The following is a 19,015-nucleotide window of genomic DNA, read 5'->3' as shown; positions in this document are numbered from 1 at the left end:
CCGAAGGCCTCCGGAGCGTGCGAAGAGTTGGTAAGCTTTTGTCTTTCAGATGCCGGAATGCAGTGTGAAGACCTCCGGAGCGCACGAAGAGTAGGTAAGCCTTTGTCTTTCAGATGCCGGAATGCAGCGCGAGGCGTTGGTGACAGCCGATGGACCAGGTAAGTGAAGAGCTGTCACTGAAGACCGTAATGCTAACCTGTTCTTTCTTGTCTTTATAGGTGTTGCTGAAGACTGGATTCAGAATGGTAAGCCTTTTTCCTTAGGCCCAGGATCAGATGCAGAAGACACGATGAGCGTTCTGCTGCTGAGGATGCAGAATAACGCAAAGCAAGATTCATCCATCGGGTGTGGTTTAAATAGCCTCCTGTAGTGCTTAGGTGTCTCCTTCCACAGCCACGCCTAAGAAAAGAGTTCCTGCTTTCCAGAAGAGTTCCAGTGTTCTGAATCTAGGGAGTGGCTCCTGCCCCACCCAACAGGAAAAGTAGTTCCAAACAGAAGAGGATCAGAGACTCAACTGGCAGGCAAGTAAGCAGCATGGTCTGCTGCAGGTAAGTCCACCCAAGCATTATGAGCCCGGCGCTTCCAGCGCTGGGACTGGGCATATTTATGAGCCTGGTGCCACTGGCGCCAGGACTGGGTCCAAAAGGTCCCAATTGGGACTGGTTGGCACTCGGAACCTGGGTTATGGATCTGCTTCCAAGGGAGTTGGGAAAACCCTGACCTTTTGGAAGCAGAGATCATGACAGTAGGCTATGCCAGGGGAGTCCAGTAGGTCAAAGAGGGGTTTAGTGAAGAGGTTGTAGAGAGTCGGTGCAGTGCATGACCCTTGTGGGACTCCACAGTTTATGGTGGTCAATGGAGCATTGGCCTGGTCAGATTACACCTTCATACGCTACCTTCTAGAAATGAGGTGATCCAAGAGGTTGCTTTGTGAGAGAAGTGGGCTGCATTGACTAGGTGAGATGTGAGGATGCCATGGTCCACTAAGTCAAATGCTGCAGAGAGATCGAGTAGCAGGAGGAGAGCAGGTTTGCCTGTGTCCATTATTTTGGTGATTTGATTCTATAAATCTAATAGGGCAGTTTCGGTCCCATGGCCTTTGCGGAAACCTGATTGCCTTCTGCCTAGAATGGCATGGGTTTCGAGGTATTGCTGGATTTGGTTATGGGCGGCTTTATCTAGGATTTTGAGGAGGAAGGGGACGGTGGTGATGGGACGATAGTTGCTAGGGGAGCTGGGATCTAAGGAGGTTTTTTTTTAAGAGTGGGCAAATCCAGACTTCTTTTAGGCATTGAGGTATGGTTCCAGAAGAGAAGGATGCATTGATGAAAGCTGAGATGATAGGGGTGAGAGCTTCTGAGCACTCTTTGATGATGGTGGGTGGGCATATATCCCCTTTGCAGGTGGAGGGTGTGATATTTTTGAGTAGGGCAGAGACTTCTAGCTCTGTGACTTCTCTAAAGGCAAACAGGGGTATTTGCGGGATATGCTGTTATATATCCAAAACCCAGAGGATAACTTAAAATTGTTACTGGAAGCATTGGTGCTCTTTGCAAAATTGTCTGGGATTACCACTAGTATGGACAAATCAGCTTTGTTTCCCCTACCGGGACTGTATAAGCTAGACCTGGGGGCGCTACCTGTCCTTGCTCTACAGTGGAAAGTACGATCAAGTATTTGGGACTCAACGTGTATCACAACCCTGCAGAGGAGCACATACAGAACACGTTAAGGGCCTTGGAGAGGGTTAAGATCTCTATGAGGTTTTGGCCCATACTGCCCCTTTCGCTGATGGGAAGAGCAGCTCTGTTAAAGATGGTAGTGTTGCCCAGGCTGTTGTACTTCTTGGTAAATGTTCCGTTTTACATACCTAGATCTTTCTTTAAAACTGTGGATAGTATCTGTAGGGGGTTCTTGTGGCAAAATGGGCAGAATCGAAAAGCGCTAATCGCAGCTGAATAGACCACACGCAGAGGGGGGCATTAGGGCCCCGCAGTTTGAAATATACTATGTGGCAGGACAGGTACAGTTTGTGGTGGATTGGTTGGCAGGTGGCCCTACACCTGACACAATGATGCTACAGCCCATGGGCATGCGCTATTACTTGAAAGAATTGGTGTGGATTAAGGGAGGTTGGTGGCCGCATCTAGTGTCCCCAGGGGTGAGAATGTGGGACAGAGCCTTGGCAGCAATGGGGCTTAAGGACCCGATTTCAGTGCAGATTCCTTTGGTATCAGTGATAGCATCTTCAACACAGGGTTGCGGAGGTTGACGCACCCAATGTGAAACCTGTGGGGCGGGCACAATAAAGGATTTATTGCAGGACATGACTAGTGTACCCTTTTCAGAGTTGGTAACGTGCACAGGAATACATACGGGCCAATATCTGTTGCACAGTACACTCAAGATGGAGATCACACGTAGATGGCCCACATATAGAGTTAAACATGCAGTGGTAGAACTCCTATATGACATAGCAGACGAGGGGCCCACAATATCGTGGCTATATGACCTTCTGCTGTCTAATGGACCTCCCTCCTCCCTCCAGCGATACGGAGCAAATGGGAGGCAGACTTGTGGGCAGAGTTTACAGGTGCACAATGGGGGCAGGTGCTGGGATATCACAAAAGGGTGCCACGAAGTGCAAGGCTGCAGTTTATACAAATGTTGGTGACACACAGGTCATATATGACTCCTCTGAGGATCTCACAGGTCCCAGGCGAGACTGCATCGGTGTGTCCCAGATATAAAGCGTTAGATGGCATTTATTGAGTGCAGAGCCTATCTCTGAGATGCAACATAGCGCTTTACAGAGGTATGCAACAGTACAGATGCCTAACGGATCACTTTTCAGAGGCATACAACAGAACAAATATACAGCGGGGATAGGATACAGAGGGGCACAGAGGAGGGGTACAGCTGTACAGGGTGGCGGGGAGTAGAGGGGCGGACGGCATCTAGCAAGTCAGGTGGTGTGGGAGGTGTAGTTATATTCCTTCAATGGTGTTCACATTGCTTTATGCACTTTGTCCTCTCTTTTGGCATGCATACGCACATTTTGCTGTCCTCTCTTTTAATTCGGGTTGTAGCCCGAGGTCTGAGCAGATTTGTTCTTGGCCAGAATCACTTGCAAAGACTTCCTTATTCTCACAAAATGTGGGAAAATAAGGTACCAAAGCAAAGAAGGACTTACGGTACCAAAGCAAAGAAGGACTTACTCTACACACTCTACATTTCAGGACCGCATTTCGGTATTAACACTGAAAAGGGACTAACATTGGAATCTGCACAATTTTGTAGTGTTACATCCACGGCAGTTGGGTACCTTTAGTTCATGCAGTGATTCATTCCACAAAATGTATTTGAATTGCCAAGAACCGCTGAGTAGAGATTTGTTAATTGTAAGTGAAGCTGTTTTTCCCACATTTAGTTTGCCACATTGCCATTTAATTGCACATATTACATACGTAGTCAAGCAAGCTGTAATACCTTAGAGGGGTATATGTTCTCAAATGTATGGATGCGCAATGTGATCTGTTGTATTAGCATTATTGCCTACACGGCATGACAGATGGATATGTAGCAAAATGTCAGGATGCCAATTGTCTGATCAAATTAGGGGGCCCCCAATGTTATTTTGGCATTCGAGTGCAACCACTTTTGGATCTTTCAAAATTCAGTGTCACCAATGATATTGGGCCAGTATTTTCTGATGATTTTGATGACTTTACTTGGTGGGTGCTGTGCAGAATCCTACGGATCCCTCACAGAAACCCTGCCTAAAGTCTACCAGGTGGCCAGGGAAAGGTAGAGGCTTCCTGATCCTGACCTTGGGGGTGGTGTAATGCAGAAGGATCATCTTGGAGGAGATAAGGCCCATGTTGGTGAGGAGATCCGGGATAAGACACTGTATTTGTCCTTTGACAAGGAAAACATCACCAGGTTAACAAAACAGGAAATGCTGTAATGTCACTGTAATGTCCCTAAACCTACATATAAAACCTGTGGTTTTGTTCAAGACTATGGGCCTCATTACAACCTTGGTGCTAAGTGCACCAACTTTACCACCATGGTGTAAACTCTGTTTACACCATGGTGGATGGCGGATTTACCGCCCCATTCCAAGGTGAGTGGGGCGGTAAATCCCCATTTCCCATTTTCCCTTCCCCATTCCCATTTTTGCCCCATAGGGCATAATGGGAGTGGGGAAGGCGCTAATTACGCCGCCGTAAATTACGGCGGCGTAATTAGCACCATGGCAGGTTAGCGCCATGGATTTTAACGCCTGCTACAAGCAGACGTTAAAATCAGAATCAGGCGTTAAGGGGTTAACGGTGGCGTTAACCCTTAACGCCTGAGTTGTAATGAGGCCCTATATGTCCCATAACCCTATGTGTACTGGGACGAGGAGTAGGGCTGAAGAAATATGCAGTAGCTTTACTCAGGCAATTAGGCCCAACAGCCCACACCTGAAGGAACCTGGAAGGCATAAAAGGCCCCGTCAGGTACAGGCAATTAGATGGAGCTGGAACTCTGACTGGAGTGCTTTCAGTAGTAGAAGTAGCAGAAAGAAGAAGGCACAGAGCAGTCAAAACGAGCAGAAGTGGGAGAACCAGAGGGATGCCGGAATTTGGATGCAGCAAATTTCCCGTGCTTGTTCTCAGAGGGTCTTATTCCCCCAAACTCTGAAGTGCAGGGACTACGCAGCGGAAGACATGCAGAGAGGCTGTCTTTCCCAATGCGAGCGTGATTGCCGTGGTTGCTGGGCGGAAAACATGTCAGAGAACGAAGCGAGGAGCTGTGGGCGAGTTTGGTGTGTTAAAACACTTCTGGGTTTTTTTCAAATTTAATTTGGAAGTCAGCAGATGCCAAAAGGCTTTCAAAATAAATAAATGAGTCCAGGGCCCTCATTAGGACTCTGGCGGAAAACCATGGTGCTATTAGCACCATGGTCGATGCCGGAGTCCGCCATGGTGGAATGAGGAATTACCACCCCATTCCAAGGTTGGCGGGGCGGTAATTCCCCATGCCACCATGGCCCTTCCCCATTCCCATTTTTGCCCCATAGGGCATAATGGGAATGGGGAAGGCGGTAAGTACGGTACCGCAAATTGCGGTACCGTACTTACCTCGAGAGTCCCTTTGCGGGCCCCTACTTTAACGGCTGGTCTAGACCAGCCGTTAAGGTCGGGTCCCGCAAAGGGACCTCGTAGTAAGGCGTTAAGGGTTTAACGGCGCCGACAACTTTTACGGTGCCGTTAACCCCTTAACGCCTGGGTCCTAATGAGGCCCCAGGTCTGTTAAGACTCTAAATTAAAAATATTGAAAATCAACAATTCCTAGCAAAAGAACTAATTAAAGTCAGTAATCATGACATGATTTTGTTTATTTCTCTAAGGAAATCAAAACAGAAATTAATAGAAAATGACTATTGAATGGAATAGAATTGCACATCAAACAAACGTACAACTGTAAAAGCATAAAATCTACAACTTAGTTTCACACTAAGGAAAGAAGCCTTGAAGAAGCCTGACAGGATTCGAAACACATGCTGGCAGAGGTTTTTGAAATCAGCAAAAGAACACCCTTCTCCAAATGTCAATACTTAGAGGAATGTATTCTGTAGGAATCTTTTGTTTAAACACTTTTAGAGACGGCACAGTAATTGCATGGCGGGAACGCATATCCCATTACATGCCCGCAGTGCCCTAGAATAAATGATGCAAATCAAAGAAAATATGCTACGATAAACATTAATACCTGCCTGGAGAGCCATTTATTCTGATCTTGGGGACTCAAAAATCACATCCTTGCGCGGACAGGTGTTTCCTTCATGGTTTAGGTCACTCCCTAGCTCCTGCTGGATGACCAGTTCTATGCATGAAAACATGTTTTGCTGGACACAGAACGCAAATATAATCACTGTACCCCATTGATAACCACTTCCGTGACGGTGTAAATTGTTAAACTGGCACTGAAAGTGTTTCATGGTCTAAACTATTATACTCTGTTTCAGGCTGGTTAAGTGGTGCGATTACAGCAACATAATTGTATGAATGACATTTTCTGAAAAACAAATGGAGTTCTACCAGGGGAAAATGATGCTCTAACTGTTTTTGCCACTTATATTTATACCATTAAAATAATAGTTTGTGAAAATTCGCACCTCATTTTACTGTCGTAGTCAATTTGATACAATTAAATATAGTGAACACATTTGATGTGCCATGTTTTGCAAATTTACCCGGATGCCCCTGGAATTCCCAGCTACATCTTTGATAACCCAGGTTGGGGCTAGGAAAGCCTGCTTAGAAGGTTCCGAGTTGGGAGGGAGTACCTAACTGACCCCCCTCGAGCAATAGGGGTACAATAAATGGCTTTTCCCAGTAACATCAAGAGGCTGTCAACTCGTCCTATGGTTCAGGACAAAGATCCAAACCAAAGCCAAGACAAGGGTAGGAGAAATACCACTAGCCAGGAACAGTCAACAAAGGTAACATAGACCAAACAGCAGCGATAAGAAATGGACATCCTTTAAGAAGTGGCCCGAGACTGTGAATGGCGTGCAGAACACTGTCCTGGACAAATGCTCAGGGTTTTGTTTTCACTCAGGCTAGTTTTTAAATTAAAGGTATTAAGACGATCATGACCATCGTGATTTCTTATACATTTTAAAACATAAAATAAATTGAGTAATTAAATAAATAATAACAATCATACCATAACTCTTATCAGAATATTACCACATTTAATTTAGGTCAAAACGACATACATTTTTATATCTGATACAATAAAATAATAATTGTCATGGCCATTGGGGGTGATTACATGTTTGCCAGTATCCCGCCAGTAAATCCGGCGGGATTCCGGCAAACAGTATTACCGTTCCTGTTGCCAAATATCCCAGAATTACCAACAGGTGGCAGGACTCCATGGAGGGGATTGCCGGTAATACCGGCACCGGTGATACTGCCTGCTTCTTGCCCCCACGGGCAAACTTGTACTCTGCCGGTCCGGAAAAGTGTTGATATATGGAAATACCAGTACTTTTTTTTACAGACCGGCAGAGTCCTAATAACCCCCATTGGGCATCATTATGACTCTGGCTGTTGCCGTGCCAGTAAATACCGCTGGAAAAAAGAAAATCCCCATTCCCATCGAGTCCCATTGGAGTCGATGGGAATGGGGAGGACAGAGGCACCAGCACTGTGTGCAACAGTGCCAGCGCATCCGTCAAGCTCTGCGAGCGGGTGTCATTCCGAATGGCACCCGCTCGCAGACCTGGTTGTTTGCCAGTGTTAGGCAGAATTCTCGTTTATGGCTAATTTCCCTCACCTAGTGAGTCCCCCAGCAGCTTCGCTGGACTTCTGGAGTTTATTTGTTTTCCACTTGGTAAGAGTGTGAGCTTTTCCCCCACTCTTACCTGTGTTTTGCCATGTGTATTTCTGTTTTGGTGATTGTGGACTCTGAAGGACCCCACTTCAGTAGCCCCCTTCTTTTTGTGTGTCACACAGCACCTTCAGTGCCGTGGCACAGGGTTGTCTTTGAGACTTCCCCCGACTCCATTTCTGAGACGACTACGTCCCCCAGAAAAGGGTAAAGTTACCATTAACTTTACTTAGTCAATCTACCACAGATCCAGTACACCCCATCTTTCATGGAGTACTGGAAAGGGTTAATTCGTATGCCTTTTTATCTGTACCTCCTAGAGCATTGTTCACTCTTAACATTTAGACTTGGCTGGTGGCAGTGGTATCTACCCTAACTTTTCTACCGCAATTATATTAGATAAACCAAATCTTGACCAAATCGTCTTTCTTTTGGCTCCGGTTGGGTTCATTTGCCATTTCTTTTTGTTAAAGTCCTTCTTGTGTTTTACTTTGCGTGGCAAACTAGGTTCGCCTTCTTTGTTCACTGTCTGTTGGCGGGCTTCTACTCAGAAGCCCTCCTCAAGGCGCCTGTATGTCTAGGTGGGCTGGATGTGAGGGAGGGGTGTAGTCACCACCTGCACAGGGTATCCTAGGAAAACCCAAGTCGCACTTTGTCATGATTGGCCAGGGTAGTTGTCCAGGCTGGACAACCCCCCTGCTGGGTGATTGACAGCCAGGCTGTGTGAATGGGGGTTGTGCGCATAAAAGGCAGGTCTCTTGGGCTAGAAGTCAGAGAGTCGCCACTGGAACTACAAGGAACTGAAGAGAAGCGGAGATCGACGGTTGCTGCATCTACCCCATCCCGGTGAAGCCCTGCTGCAGTCCTGAGCTATCTACCCTTCAGCGACTTAGAGAAGATCCAGTCCGGAGTCTTCTTCCCTTGAGCTTGGTGGGGATAACCAGCTCATCTTCCACAGCCAGAGGATCCTCTTCCTTGGTCGAAATCAATGCACGCTGCTGTAGTGGTCCGGATAGCCATCTGAAGAGCCTCTCCTGTTTTTAAGGAGCACACTTTTTATTCATCGTCGCTGCTGCCGGCCTCATCCCTGTGTGGTGCAGACCCCCTTCAAAGATCCTCCTTCACAACAAAGTTCCAGGAATCGTGTGTCTGCGGGAAACCAACAGGAACAACTGCCAGGGCACCAGCTGCACCACTGGAACAAGGTACTGTGTTCTGCTTGAAGGAACTGGGTGAATCCCTTTTCTGTTGGCCTTGTCTTCCCTCCTTCTTATAACTTTTGCTTCTGAACATTGACAATATCGAAGTACTTTTGGCTATGTTGAATCGTGAACTGTCTGACTGTGTGAACTTCGGCAACATGCCCCCAGTGTCATTCGACCCTGGCTCCGGCCCTTTGACTTTTGAACTCCTGTCTCTGAGTGTTTCCCGATTCTGTCTGCCTAACCAAAATATTGCCTGTGATTTTTGCCTCCAACTCCCTCTGGGTATCTCAGGTGCTAAGTGTGTTTTTGCCCCGGTAGTATTTCATGTCACGGATATGCGTTTATTTAGTAGACCGAACTGTCAAAAAGTGATCGCAACCGTATTCGCGATAACGTGTTTTGTTCGTAACACCAGTTCATTCAAACACAGGGTACTTACCTTGAGACTTACTGTACAAAGTGAATTGGTTAGTTGTAGTACATTTAACGTGTGTTTTTTTATTTAAGTTTAATAGAATAAAAATAAATGTACTTATATTTTTCTACCTGAAACCTTGAGTCAGAGTTTGCTTGAGTCACAGTAATTGTGGTCCCTTTGTGTAATCTCTGCTACTGCTCATATACTCTTGAGATAATCCTGGCTACTCCGCCACTGCTACCACTCTGACATAGTAGTACAGGCTTGTACCAAAGGTAAAACTTGTATTGCCACCTGTAGTCTTAATTGTGTGTAGTGGTCCCTAATGGCACTGCACAGGATTCTGCCTAACAGCCAGTCCAGAAACAACGGTATCAACAAGCTTACTGGTACTGGTAATGTTGTTTCCAGACCAGCAAACTCGTAATGAGGCCCTCTGTCTCTAAATCACCCACAGCCCTACCTATTCTACATGTCCTATACATTTTGTCAACATAGAACGTGAAAATGATGAGAAAGTCTCGGGGTAACTAACTTCTGCATTACTAATCTGTATATTTGGATGAGCCTAACCAAGAGATCCTAATTGCTCTAGTGTCATATTCAGAGCACTTGTATTCATTCTAGCAAGACTAACAGAGTTCAACTTGATGCAGTTACGTGATTCATTAATGGAAACATTACTCATTTTATCCATAATAGGGACATAGGGCCTCATTAAGAGGTTGGCGGTAAGGGATTAACAGCGCCGTTAAGGATGCCGGTGCCATTAACCCCTTACCGCTGTATTACGAGGTCCCTTAGCGGGAGCCCCTAAAGGACCAGGGAGCTAACAACGGGCCCTTTATTAACGAGCCCGTTGTTAGCTCCCTCCACATTTCCATTGAGCCCTATGGGGATATACTGGGTCTTCCAGAGCTGGAATGAACTGATAAGTCCCCATTCAGGGAACCCGGACCCGAGTTTGGAGGCAGCCATGCTGCAAATAGAGGCATGGTTACCTCCAAACTCGTAATGACCCCCATAGTGTCAAGTTACCTTTCACATTCTCAGTAAAGGTAAATGATCACTCTCGCTGCATCAGATCTCTTGATAGCATCAATATAGGGCTGGCAGTGTCATCCGTTACTCGAGTTAAATCTCTGGGAACATCACCGTTAAAGGGTCCATTGAGCATACAAAATATGGTTGGCCATTATATTCAGCCATCCTTGCAAATGCTTTTCTTCTGTGATCGCAGGCAAGGGACGGATTCTGGACAGTACATTCTACAGGGCAGACTGTCACTTGATATACATTCTCCCTCTTTTCTCTCACCGTTTTATTAGATTCTTTCTTTTTGAGTTAAACCTTGTCCTGCTAGCATTCCTTCAAACCTGACCCTGAAGCTCAGAGAGGCTAAACTGCAGTCTGGGAGTGTACCAGGCAGGAGGGGACCTCTTACGACAGCCAAGGAAGTCTCCAAACCCTCTTTAGCTACAGAACTCCCAGGGAGATAGAGAAAGTAAAACTCCTATGTCTATAATGGACACCACCGAAGCAGCCCATCCTGTGTTTTGATATTCCCACCCATTATTTTTTCATTTCCCTCCTTTTGGCAGCTCAGAGTAAAAATTGCTGCGATCACCACTGGGTTATCATGTGTCCTGTTCGTCCTGTATCACAACACTACTCTATGGGGTATTCCATCGATCAAGACCATGTTGGGAAGCAGGGGCGAATGTCCCAGGTCCCCAAGTGATTTAGGACGAGGCAGTTGTAGAAGGAGATGCTGTAGGGGAGCTGGGAGAATGGAGGGGGCCCACTCATAGAAGCTGGACTGTAGACGAAACGTAGTGAATTGTAACTTTAGAATCGTGTGTAATGAAACTCCATTTTAAAAGTAAGACACCATCTTGAAATTGAGGCCTAGTGCCATGGCTATGCTAGTTCATTTACTTTCAGTCCCGAGGGTTATGAAGGTACGCATACATATGTAATGTTGTGCTCACACTTGGAGTTTGTACTAATCACCATATGCGTTAAAAGAATGTACCTTTTGCTAAAAGAAGAGGCCTTCTCTTTATACAGCGGCGTTTAAGACCTGCTGACCTGGCAAGAACTTGTTTTTAACAGAAGAATTGTGTTTGGTCACTGTATGTCGAAGCATGCTGAGCCTGCTAAAACTATCTGCAGATTACGGGTGGGGGAAGGAATGAGTAAGCATGGCCTTGAGCACAGAGATACGGGCACAAAGGGGCACGAAAGAATGTGAAGACCGGGATAACAGGAAACCACGATAGACCACGATAACAAATGTGCAATGGTTGTTCGTTAAACTCCAACTGGATACTTCAGATAAACTCCAACTGGAGATCCGCCCTGGGGTGGACGTGTTCTATGTGCAAGGCAATGTAAACAGAAAAGAATAAAAGAGCATGATGTGTAGAGGAAGGCGCGGCACTTCGACGACTTGCTTAGCGAGACGTTTGAACTTGCAGCCCATTCGCGAATGCTTGTGCATTAATAAAGTAATGTTTACTTGGCTTTTCTGTCTGAGTTATTGCAGGGTCCCTCATTGTACTGGTTATGGTGACGGCGAGAAATCGCACCCACAATTTTGGTGTCAGAAGTGGGATGCGAAGGAGCGACAGTCCGTCACTGGGTGAGGAACGCCGCGGCGGAACCGGAGAAGGAATTGATCACGGGGCCCCAACAACTGAATCCGCACCTTTGATTGCAACCAACGCGTCATCCTTGTTTTTCCGGCTCTGTCGGCGGTGGAACAGCAGGCTGTCGCCCTTCGGGTCCGGAACACTCTGGCGGGACCCTTAAGGTAAGTGGTATGGATGGATGCATGATGGAATAAGGAAATAACAATTTAGGGTTTATGAAGAGGACAGTGGTATGTCCGTCTATGGAATAATAATGATGAAACGGTGATGTATTGATATTGGTATGGCGATATATGTCAGGAGGATGTACTGTTAATGTTAGCCTATTAATGCACATTTGGGAAAGGTGAGTGTTTTTAGGCAATTGCGGTATACCAACAAAATGGGTCAAGCGGCTTCCAGCAAGAGTGGTATAGGCAAGAGACACTATGCCCCTCTTGAAGGAACCCCTGCATTTGATATGTTGATTAAACATGGATTGAATTCAACATTGTTCTTAAGGGAGTGGTCTGAATATACAAAAGATTCGATTGAGCATAAATGGCCAGACACCGGGTCCTTTGATGTGGACCGCATATCCAAAGTAGAAATAGAATTAGTAAAAAGACGGGTCAGACCTGCACAGTTTGAGGCTATACGACTATGGAGGGTAGAAGCAATGCGCAGGCGCAATGCTCAGAACAAACAAAAGGCAAAGGGGCAGAAGAGAACAGTAAATCAAAAATTACGTGACCTAGAGATAAAAGAGAAGGATGAGAAACTAGACCAGTTGGATAGACGTATTATGATTAAGAATAGCGGGGGTATGTATCCTGCCTTGCCGGCGCCTCGGTATGAAGATGTGATAGGACTAGAAGCAGAACAAACAACGACTGAATTGTTATTTCCAGGGGCTACGGCTCCTCCGAGAGAAGGTGAGGGTGAGAGGGCGGAATTCCCAATGAAGTATGGAGACCCAGATAGGTTGATAGACCATAGGTGAACGACTACTGTAGAAAAGGATAGAGATGGAGACTTGCAAATCCTTATGACCGGGCTGTATGGCACGCCCCTCAATGACAGCCTACGGGACCAATTGGGCCGTTTGACACCTTTGGAATTTAGGACAGTGGCCACTAAACTATATACCTTTCATGAGGGTAACTGTAAATTGAGAGGACAGAGTACTGCGGATCTGCCCTCAGCATATCAGGACGCTGTCGCGTTACTACCAGTGACTGCGTCCAGTGTTCAGTTATGGGGATGTATGTCCGACATAATAGCGGAAGTCATAAGGGGCGGTGTTGAATGGGAGAAGGAAAAGAGGGCATGGGAAAGAGAGGTGAGGGAAAGAGAGGCTAAACTCAAAGATGCAGACCAGGCGGGCCAAAACGTAGCTAATCGTATGATAGCATCCATACGCTCGCAGTCCATGTCCACCCTGGTGAGTCTGATGGAGGGCCTTGGCTGGCCTATACAAGTAAACGTAATTAAATATCTTCTTATTAGGGTGGATGATATAGAAGAGGAAAAGGAGCCTAGATATGTGTCCCAGTGGAATAGGATTAAGACGGAATTGGATAAGAAACTGCTACCTAATATAAGAGTGGATGATTCTGGGGCGGAAGAATGGAGAATGGCTAAGGTGGAGAAACTGTTAAAAGATTATAAAAAAATAAAAGAGAAAAACCTTAGTCACCAGTCCTCTGCTTCATCACCAGTGCAGGCCCTTGTAAGTGAACAAACAAACATGGAAAAGTTACTATCAATGCCAATGAGAGAGTGTCAACCCACCATAGATGCAGTTACTGGTAACATGATGCGCACCTATGTGTATGTCCCCTTATCTCGAATAGAATTGATGCATATCACCAAGTCCATCCCCGACCCCCGTATAGACCAGGCAGGATTCTACAAAGAAGTGGGAAAGCTATTCAGACCCGGGTTATTTACTGTAGAGGATGTAGATAACATATTGTTAGCTATTGTCCCAGAGGAGATATGGACCCCCTTTCGTGCCAAAGACAATGATACAATAAAATGGAAAGATGTAATGGAGGCAAGTAAAAATAGGAAACTGCATGAGGAATATCCCGAACCCCTAAGGGGGCATGGCATGGCAGTCCTGAGGGCTCTAGAAAAGGTATTACCCCCATTTGATGTGAATGTGGAGAAACTGTCTGCTGTGATACAGGGCGCAAGTGAGGAAGTAGCACAGTACTTCCTGCGTTACGAAGCAGCATTTAAAGCACACAGTGGGCTAGAGATAGGGTCTGAGACGGGCTGTAGGGGAGGACTGGTCCAGAAGACCCCTCTCGCCTGCGTTTCTTCCCCAGGTGAGGGCTATGGGCCATTGGGCGTTCCCTCATGCCACCCGGGCCCAGGTGGTGGAGGGCTCACCCACTGGAGACATTGCCCACACGTATCGAATGCCCACATGTATTGATTACAACACAAATTTAGCTAGGCCCAGAAACCATTCTTTGCCCGGTAAAGATGGTGTGAGCTCAGCGCACTGTAGCGCGGCCCCCACCCTTGGAGAACATTCCTGTTGCCGCAGCACCCTGGCAGATCCGCTGCGAGCACGTTCCCACGAACAAGACGGACATGAGCTAGCGCAATACGCTAACATTGTAACAGTTCACCTCCCGCAGTGTACTATCACTATCAGCATGACCCGGCCAGCAGGCCTGAGCAATGAGAAGAACGGCAAAATGGTCATCTGATGGCAGACAGTCTTTATATATATGTATATATTAATGTCAAGACCTCTTGCGAAGTATGCTTTCTTCCACAAAATCTCCTATATTACAAACGCCTGTAGAATGTATTAAAATGAGAAAGCATGCTCCCATGATATAAGCAATGGCGAGTTCACACCCTTGCAGGTGGATACTAATAATAAAGGAACGCTCCAGGGATCTGTTTGTTGCGTATATCACTGGGCAGCCCTACCTCCCATGGTTTTGCGCCATAACTAACGCTAATGCTGCTAGAATACACGAGAAAGCGAATGCAACTATACTATGAACTCATGTAAAGGATGCGCGAGAATGCACTTATAATGTGTGTATGTCTAAGCCCCCTTATTTGCCACCACCGTCACGTACGGTGGCGGGTCGTTTTCTATGTACTCCACTGATCTAACTACTACCTCATTTACTGCGAATGTATATGCATGTAACTAAAACACTGTAGCTGCTAGAATATAATGCACAAATATGGTGCCCGGACTGGGTATAATCGAGACACATCCAGCAAAGGTTAAATGCATGTTTTGAAGTGATTTTAAATAAGTATTATAGAAAGTATTCAAATGTTTGCGATGTCTTTACCTATATTCGGCAACACACGAGGGAGATACCTTTGTGAATGCGTACAAGGTCTCGATGTATCCCCCTCCCTCCCTGCGAAGGCTGCCAAGACATGAGAACAGAGCCCCGCTCTGCGTTATCACGCCTCCCCCGACCCGACTGGAGCCGCTTCAAAGACTTGTAGCCCCACTGCAGCACCCAAGGCCGCGGCCAGCCACCTGCATTATTTACAGCACAGCAGTAAACCTTTGTCTAAACTCAAGCGCCCCCTCGTAAACCCCACAACCCACCGGACTGTCTCAGACTTATGGCCCTGTGCAATCAGGACACCCAACACTTTGACAACACACAGCGAAACATCCATAATCACTTCTAACAAGACAGAAAGACCTGTACCACCCGCCCCAGTCCCCGAAGCTTAGCCCCTCGACCTATGGTCCCGGTCAACAGATCACGAGTAACCAGGCCTCGATATATTACCTCCAGACCCCTCGCAAGGTGCATTCCTCCTGTGTTGCATTAACCTATAAAAATAACCTATTGGAAGATTTACTAAAGAGAATAGCACTGTAAATGACTGAATGACTGCGGTGTGCCTGGCCGAGGGCAAGTAAGTCAGAAAAGGCATTCATCTCTGCCACAGGCCGCCTTGGCACACCAACACCGCCCGGATGAACTCAAGCCGACCTGCCAGGCCCAGCCCAACCCACGAGGGTGACCAGTGACGTCCTCCAGCCAAGACCAACCACGCCGCAGCAGCACCTATAGTTAGTCGTCGCCACCCAATCCCAATGAACTTGTGCCCCCTACAGTATGTAGGTTTTGATGACGTTTTTTGTAAATATATACGCCTGTCTTTGCTATTGTCAGACAGAGCGCTCTCGGAGTTTGCAGAGTTCTTTGCATGCCCAATTCTGATTGATAAACTCCCATTTACGCTCACCCGCACTCTGTCTTGGCCTTATTCCCATTTTGGGAGAGTCCTTCATTGTCTCTCATTGCGGGGAGGATCGTGCTGTTTGGGGACGCTTGCTTTCAGTGGTGACCCCGACGTGATTTTTATTTCTTCCTAACTCCTTATAACCGTCTCCTTTTGGCACGAGAATCTCCGGTCGAAAAGGGATACGCACGGTGAGCCGGCTCCGGGAGGCTGCCCGCCAACGGCGACCGGTACACTAAGGAGTGCGCACTCAATAGAGAGGGGGTACGGGATCCCGGTTGAAAAATCCCCTTTGAGTACCGCTCGCCGGAGCCGGGGCTGACTGTTGAGCTGACGGCGACACTGCCTGGACGGACCCAGTTTCGGAGACTATCGGTTCAAGACGGGCACGTGAGTACTGAGTGCGAGCGATCTTAAAGGGAGCGGGGAGTGAAGTGTAGGACAGGAAACGAAGAGGGGGTACGCAGATCTACTAAGGATCATCTTAAATTTTCCTTGCTTTTTCTTTGCATATGGCCATTAGGGTTAAGAGGTGAATAAGAGATAAAAGTGACGGGAACCTAGCTCCGAAAGGGGGTGGAAGGCGGCGCCGCATAGTGCTATCTTGACTAGTACTGGGAATATATGAAGAAGTGGAGTATAAAATAAAAGTGTTCAGCAAAAGGGGACACTGAGAGTACATTAGTGACCGCTATTACTTTTTTCCTTTCTTAAGGGTAGGGGGGGGAGAATAAAGAACTGTGATTAGCACAAACTTAGGGAGACAGTAAGAGAAAAAGAGTCCTATTAGAAGGGGGGAAAAACAGGTTAATATCTACATATATATATATATGCGCATCTAGATATTCAAATAAGACGAACAGGGACAGCCGGCTAGGGAGGAAAGGGAGGGCAGCTTGAATGGTGAATGGTGCCAAGAGGTGTGTGCACCTCGTATGTGATAGAAGAGATTTTGATGTTGTGAATGTGTGAGCGGTCATAAATGCATAATAGTTAAATGGTTATGATAAGTGTGGTCGGATAAAAAATTTTTTTATAGTGAAGTGAGTGAGTGAGTACCTTTTTGATTTCCAGGTTGACATTGTCACAATAAAGGATGGGTTGCTCTTGTATGTGCCCCTCAAAGAGAACAGAATAGACATTGAGTACGGCCATTTTTGTATTGTGCAGTCAGGGAGGGGAAGAACCCAAAGGGACCCAACATCGAGTGTGAAGTAAAAATTAAAGGATAATATTGATACTACATTTACATTGTAGTTGCAAACACACTGAGACACACCAGCATTAGGAGGGCACAGAGATGGGGGCTGAAACACCCTTATCACATATTTGTAAGAATCTCCCGGGATACGTGGAGCGGATTAAAAAATATCACGACCAATGGGTGACCGAGCTAAAGGGGGAAGGGTTACCTCAGATTTGGCCCGAGGGAGGGTCGTTTGATAAAAGTGTCCTGGATACGGTGGCCACATGCATTTTTCTAAAATACAAAGGAAAGCAGCTGCAAAATAGGAGGGAAATATTGGATCTCTGGAGGTTATTTGAAGAGATACCACCGCCTAAGACACAAGCACTAAATGCTGATCTCCCGTCCACCACAGACAATCCATTACTAATACAAAGAGAGGTCAAAGAAGGCTCAAGTGTAACGCCACCAGTAGAGGTATAAGTTTGTACCCGATAATAAAGAAGCCTGTGCCCGCAGAGGGGTTCAGTGATCCCACTTACATACCTCCCCCTAAAGATGATACACCCCACCGCCCCACGGCACCTCCGCCATATGAAAGCGCGAGGGAGCGAGCCCAGGCAGGCGCACAAAGGGTAGATATAGAGAAGCTCACAGATGATTTAGAATCAAGACTGACGATAGCAAAGAATGAGCTCTCGAGGATAAAAGACATATGCGACCGAACAGCACTAGATGCAACTAGATCAGGGCGTACGTCCGGAGCGCCAGGTGAAAATAGAAAGCCCGAAGAGGGGTGGAAAAAGGGCGAGATTCTGTTCAGAATTGAGGAAGAACCAACTCGAATAATAGAAGTAGGGCCCAGAGAGGGAGATGTTGTGAGCGAAGAAAGGCTTGGGGGAATTAGAGAGGAATTGCTTTGTGATATAAGGGATGAAGTAGAAGAAAGCGACAGGTTGAGTATGGCGATGGGAGGGGGAAGCGAAGAAGAGGAAGGTACGTGTTCACTGAGAACCTTGGATGATGAGTGGACGGGGCGACTAAGGAACAGAGTGGGAAAAATGGCATCACTGGGAACATCAGCAGCCAAAACGGGTCCGGACGGCACGACAAAGGGAAGGCTACAGCTCCCGTTGATACACAGGGGAGGAGGGAGGCCTAACTATATCCCATGGGCGCAGATGGATAAAGCCAATTTATTAAAGCTATTGCCCCCGTTGTCAGGGGGGGCAAGTAAGTGGATATATGCCTTTGAGAAACATACTGCCGGGATACCCCTAGCCATAGGAGATGTAAAAAGTCTACTCGTATCAGCAGTGGGCGATCAGGCTGAAAGGTTATGGGTTAAGGCCGGTTTCCCGGGAGTAACGTTAGACTGTGACCGCCATGATGGGGCATCCTTTAACACAGTGCGTGCCAGGGTGTGGGATGCCTTACGCGAAACATTCCCAGACACACCGGACTTACAGTCAGTGATGCAGTGCACAATGAATGACGGGGAGGAGGCTATGGATTACATTTTTCGGGTCCAAGAGATGTGGAGAGCAGAAACGGGCACGCCCTGGTATCAATCAACATCTTTGTTTTATTTTATTATAAAGAGAGGGCTCCCAAAGGAAGTGCAGAAGGCGCTTGACAAGATAGCAGGTATTGAAGCAAAGGGATGGCCAGAAATTCAGAGCATAATAGTACACCATTGTAAACGAATCAAGGAGAGGGAGAAGGAGGTGGCGCAGAAAAGATTGGCAGACGAGGCGAAGTTAGTACAGTCAAAGTTAGTGAAGGTTGCAGCAGCAGTAGCCGCGCTCCCACACAGTAGAGAGGGAGATGATGAGGAGGAGGGGCAGATAGCACTCCAAGGAAGGGTGGCGACTAATTGGGCAGGAACAGCACAGCGGCAGTGGACTGAGCACGAGCAAGGTGGAAGTCC

The 19,015-nt window shown here is 46.9% G+C and overlaps 1 protein-coding gene across 2 annotated transcripts in view; it reads right to left on the bottom strand.

Annotated features, from left to right (window-relative positions):
* The window catches only part of LOC138583277 (zinc finger protein 530-like), a 367,448-nt gene that overhangs the window by 87,244 nt on the left and 261,189 nt on the right, over positions 1-19,015 (bottom strand). The window lies entirely within an intron of this gene.

The sequence above is a fragment of the Ambystoma mexicanum genome, chromosome 3q (genome assembly GCF_040938575.1).
Source record: "Ambystoma mexicanum isolate Mex_15411 chromosome 3q, UKY_AmexF1_1, whole genome shotgun sequence".
NCBI classification, from domain to species: Eukaryota; Metazoa; Chordata; class Amphibia; order Caudata; family Ambystomatidae; genus Ambystoma; species Ambystoma mexicanum.
The sequence above is the reverse complement of the archived record's forward strand: the minus strand, read 5'-3'. Positions and strand labels throughout refer to the sequence as shown.